Source organism: Doryrhamphus excisus, linkage group LG11, assembly GCF_037039965.1.
Source record: "Doryrhamphus excisus strain RoL-2023G ecotype Guam linkage group LG11, RoL_Dexc_Guam_v1.1, whole genome shotgun sequence".
NCBI lineage: Eukaryota > Metazoa > Chordata > Actinopteri > Syngnathiformes > Syngnathidae > Doryrhamphus > Doryrhamphus excisus.
The window spans coordinates 1,205,545-1,211,551 of NC_136367.1; positions in this window are offsets into that span (position 1 = coordinate 1,205,545).

Here is a 6,007-nt window from a genome sequence, read left to right on the forward strand (position 1 = left end):
AGTCTTTTTTTTCATTCTCCACTTTGTCCACTCAGTTGTGCTGATGGTGGGAGGAGACTTTAATCAAAATCAGTGATCAAATCCACATGATTTTAATGAAGCAATACATTTATTAAATAAATCGTTCATGAAATAAATCGTTTATTGTGTTACTTGTGTTGTGGTGATGGTGGGAGGAGACTTTAATCAAAATCAGTGATCAAATCCACATGGTTTTAATGAAGCAATGCATTATTTAATAACAATATAAAATGACAACCATTTTACTTTTACAATCAGTAACTGTTACATTTGTTTACTTCCTCCTTTCCTAATATAGTTTATTTTTTTTGTTTTGTTTTTGTCACGTTGAATTGATAACAAAAATTGCAGTATGGCCCACTTTTGGTTTTTATATGTTTTAAAGAGCAGGTTTCATGCAAAAATGAGTTGTTTTCATGCATGTAAACATACAGTACACGAGTGAGTGAGCTGCAGAGAAGACTTGTTTGATTGTGTCATCCAAACAAAACTGCAGTACTACCACAGCCCGCGTCTCCAATTGGAACTTGAATGGATGATAACGTAAACAAAGTATCTTTTCGGAGTGGACTTTATGAGGTGAATGGAACATGAAGTGGAATGCAGTGTAGTAGAGGGTTGAGTGCTGGGATGGCGGCGCTCCAGACACCCATCTACGAGCCTGAAGGTCAACCGACACCACGACCTTAATGGCAATCAGCGGGTGGTCATGATGTGCTATATATATCACTATATTGACACTTACTATGGTACCCATTATGGCATTGGATGATCATATCACCGAGTACTTTGGTACGAGGTACATTATTAAAAAATTTTAAAAAAAACAACCAAAAAACACAACATAAACAAAGCAAAAAATAGTTGTTTTACATGAAAATAACAATTGTTTTTACAAATCTAACGCCATGAACTATTTACATTTTTCACAATTGCACTGAACTGTGATTGTGCACGCGTTGACGCACACGTGCACATGTGTTAAAATTTCCTTTCAATGCGTAGCGGCAAGATGCCTTTCCACTTCCTGGTATGTATTTCTATGCAAAAGATGCATGCCGAGCTCTTATAAAATGTACGTCTGACCCTAAAATCCATTTTAGAGCTGCACTTATAAGACCATGAAAGCATCAAATCGTGATATTTTTGCCCAAGGTTATCATACTAACAGAATCTCCGCTGAGCTCGTAAAATTTCCCTCTAGAGTGTGCAGTACCACTTCCACAACGCCCCAAGCTGCTGCCGAGTCTCAACTTGCCTGCAGTGGTTTCGCTCCTCCAGATGATTTGATTCATGGCAGCGAATGCTAGCGACATACCGCAAGTGTTTATCATCAGAAGGCCAAGAATGCGCGTCTCACTCATCGCCTTTCATTCAGACAGTCGCTGCCCGCTTGGATACGTCCTTAACCTTCCTCTCGCGTTAGCTTTCTGCTATCATCTCTTATGTTAACGGCTCGGTTTTGACCCATGTATTAAATACACTAAAATAATAATAAAAAATAAAATACACTATAAACAATAAGTTACCATCAAATTTGCTTCTGGTAAGTTTCAGGAAAATATCAGCTCCCAACTAGAAAAGATACATTTCAAGCTTGATTTAATTCAGATAATTCATTAATTCCTCATGTAAACGTGGCTTTTGTCTCAGTGGGTGGAGGCGGGGCTTCTAGCATATACACACAGAGTGCAGAAAAGTGTAATACTGTTATACTGGATATTGTACTTTTCAGTCAAGTTAAAAGTTTTCGTGTGAAAATATGACATAAGACATAAAATATGTAAAATATGAATGTGTGACATACCAGATATTTTTATGCTCTGTTGAATGAATGAATGAATTTGACTGTAAAGATGGAGGGTTATATTGTATATCCCAACTCACCAGGAGATGATCAGACTTTTACAACAAAGTATCACAGCTTTTCCTGGAGAGGGATGGCATGTATTTTATATACAGATAAAATATAAGAACACAAATGTTTTTTAAGGGTTAAAAGATGCTGTGTAGTCTGAAAAGTCCTGCAGTCACTGAATGCATCCGACGTGATAAAACAAAACGATGCAAAACATACAAGCATATGTCAAAATATCAAAAAGAGGCAAATGTGAGAGGAAGTGCTTTTTATACAGGCTTTGAGGAGTGTGTTGGTGTCCATATTTACTGTACATGATTTGACACGGTTTCCTCTGTGAGCAGAAAACAGGGCAAAAAAAACCCAAACAATATTTATATATCATTTCAATGCAATGTCCTTCAAGCGTGCTTTATTCGCAAATGTCAAAAAAAACACCAATAATGGACGACCTTAGAAGCCTTAAAAATCTGTTATGTGTCCAAACTGTTTTTTTTCAAACTATTTCTTTAGTTTGAACTACTTTCTTCTTGCTAATTTTCTTCTGGTAATTATGATTTTATTCCCATAATGTATTGATTTTATTCTTGTAAAATTCCAACTTTTACCGCAACAGAATTTTCTAAATATTTTGTTTTGTTTTTCGTAATATTATGAATTGTAAAAAATTTGAAAAAATATATATTTTGTATATTTTAAATTTCCCTCATATTTCAAACTTTTTCTCATCAAATTTTCATTTTTTCATAACTTTTTCTGCAACCTAATTTTACAAAAATGGAAGTTGTTTTGTTGGTTTGGACCTATGATGCTTTTCCCACATTACTGCCCTATAAATGTAGTTAAATGTTGTATTCTGGTGTTAAACAATGCCAAAGTTTCAGATAATGAGGTTTGCACATTTGGAAGTGAGCCCTGAAAAACGTTTGGGATGGCTCAAAACGCTCGGTTTCAGAGGGTGTGGCAAAACTGCCCCTTTGTGATGTCACACAGGGGTGGACTTCCTTATATGGGCATGGCTGTAAGCCAGATTGTGGAAGACCTATAGAGTTTTCTGTGCTGGTTATTGTGTGTAGCTGCTCTACGGGAGTCCACAACTCAATACAAACGGCGAAAGAATTACCATAATAGGTACCCTTTAAGAATATTATGACTTTAAAAATAATATTTCAACTTACTAAAACAACATTATTTTTCCTCATATTACAGACACTATTCTTATATATATAATACTTTTTGCATAACCTAATTTTCAAAAAATTACAAATTTATTCATTGTTTGCGTTATATGTCATAATATGAATTTTCAAAATATACACATTTTTCTTTCATATTTCACCTTCCATTTTTGCAGTTTGTTTTCATGTTCTTGTTAAATTGTATTTTTAGGGATGTCCGATATTGGCTTTTTGAAGAAAAGCGATGTGCCAATATTGTCCAACTCTCAATTTCCGATACCGATATGAGCCGATACTGATATCTGTAACATGACATATCTCCTGTACTGGAATGAACTACAGAAAATATTGCATTTTTATGCTGATATCGGACATCCCTAGTATTTTTAGAATGTGCCTTGGGCCAATTAAAAAAAAAAAACATTTGTGGACCACAACTGTCACACCGGCCGCGTGTTGGACACCCCTGCTCTATCCTATAACATGCCTCCCACAGTAATGAACCACTTTTAAAATGCAGTTTTACACACAAAAAAAAACAATTCCAGAGTATCGTACTTACAAAACATCACATCCAATCAAAGCATCTTCCTGCTGGAAAATGTTGCCCCGCCCATTAAAACCACTTTCTGTGCTAATTTACAACAGATAGCCGAGCAAAGAAGGCGAGGAATGGACTGAATAGGAAGAAATAAGCAAAATATCACCACTTTATGCGGATGAAGAAGGAAAAAAGGAAAGACATCTTTGACGATGGCCTGTAAACACAAAGGCACCATCCGCTCTTAACAACAAAGGTGGAAGTCGAGCAGAATGAAATGAGATCATATCGAGCGTATCGATACGTAACGTATACACGGCGGCGCTGGCGTCAACACATTCAGTAAGGACATTTCATGACAGACACGGGTACATTTCTATATACAGTAGAGCTACTCTATTAAGGCAGAGGAAAGTTGACAAAATGTCTACTGTTCATTGATAAGATGGACACAATAAATATGATTGTATACGATCCATATATATATATATATATTTACACACATACTATATGTGCATTTTTAAATACAATATTTCATTTAGAGTGCAGTTTTTTTTTTAAAAAAGGACACACATGAAAAGCAAAATTCATATTTGCATAGGAGTTGCATGATACTCGGTAATACTTGGTGGGGGCAAGGAGTGGAGGTGTACTACAAAGTGTCCTCTGCTACTTCCTGTCATGTCATGGGAGGAAGAAAAGGAGGATTAAACCTCGTAAATATCTGCTGGTTTGGATAGAAAACTTTTTTTTTCTTGAAAAAAGTGCATTTGAAAAATGTCCAATGTTTTTTTTTTTAAAATTTGCCTTCTGTATCCAACGCCTGATAGATGCAGTATAAAACATGGTAGTGAGTGGTAGTACTCTGGGATGAATACAGTAATCCCTCATTTGGCGCCGTACTCGACCGTCCTATATTGTCTCAATTTGCGATACCGATATGTGTAACATATGTGTAACATATATACTATTTTGGAATGAATACATATGTATTGTATAGAGCATTTTTTAAAATATGGGTTTTCATGATCGGGAAAAAAATCTGATACCGATATCAACTGATTTTTATGCTGATAATTATAATAATATAATAATAATAATTATCGGACATCCCCAGTTGAAAGTGAATTTCTGCTAAGGATTTCCAAAGAAAACTTAATTTTTTTTTTTACAATATAAGAGCCCTCTAGACATGAAATAACAACCCTATAATCACCTTTACACTCCTGTTACCCAATAAAAGAAAATAAAACATAATATAAACTCATTGGCTAGCATTGGGAAAGCTTGTTATTTTTATATTTTCTTTCTGGCTATTGTCCCATTCAATGTAACATTACTGACCCCTAGTGGCCTGTGTAGAATACTACATATCATCGCAACGTTTGTTCCTGCCTTATGTTTTTTTATTTTGAGTCATTTGGACACTTTTTATGCTTGAAAATGTTTCATTTAGGCAAACTAAAGATGTAAAATTAGCTTAAACATGCATACTTTTTTTTTTACTAATAATATATAATAATAATAATAATACAACCAAAAAACAGCATGAATTATTAGTTAAGCCGTGAAATTTCAAGCGCAGGCGGCGAGGGATTACTGTACTTCATGAAGTATAAAGTACATGAAGTACACTGTGTGCGCATATTTTGATAGTTGACGTTTACACACCACACATGCTACACGTCGAAGTCTAATGGGAAACAGGTGCAGTTCTCCCTTCGCTCAATAGGGGTCAGTGTTTCCTAATTGTTTGTTTGACTTGTGGCCCATCTGTTGCCCTTCCCTACTCCAAAAAAGTATACGTCACAGGATTGGCGCCAATGCACTTCCAGTGGGTGCCCTTTTTAACGCAACACTTCACATCGAACTCCATTGGATTTAACGCATAAGAACCAAACTTTGTTTAAAATGTGTTTGACACAGCTTTGTGCTTGACTTAAACGCATTAAGTCCCTAAGTGGCATGGGGTGATCATCACGTGACATCATGGCGCTACCACAGGAAATAGCTGCCTCAAAATGGCAGTGCATCAGGTAAGCTAGCTTATCGCCAAAAGCGTATTTTTTTTGCCATTAAAGCTAATTTTAAAGACATTAGACAATATTACAATACCACTGTTCTTATTATATATTTTTTTAATGAATTCGTAGAAAACAAGCTAGGAAAATATCAAGCAATTTAGCCTTAAAAGTGTAATAGAAACCCTGAGCGTAGCAAAAATACTAATAAACCATTCAATAAATGTCACTTTTACACATCTTTGATGTTAATTAGTAGTATTTCAGAAAATGTATCCCCCACCATTTTACTTAAAGCACTATTGGGTCTGTGTTCTTATGGGTTAAATTCCATGTGAAGTGTTGGTTTTTCCCGTTGCATTCAATGGTGAAAGGAAAATACATGATC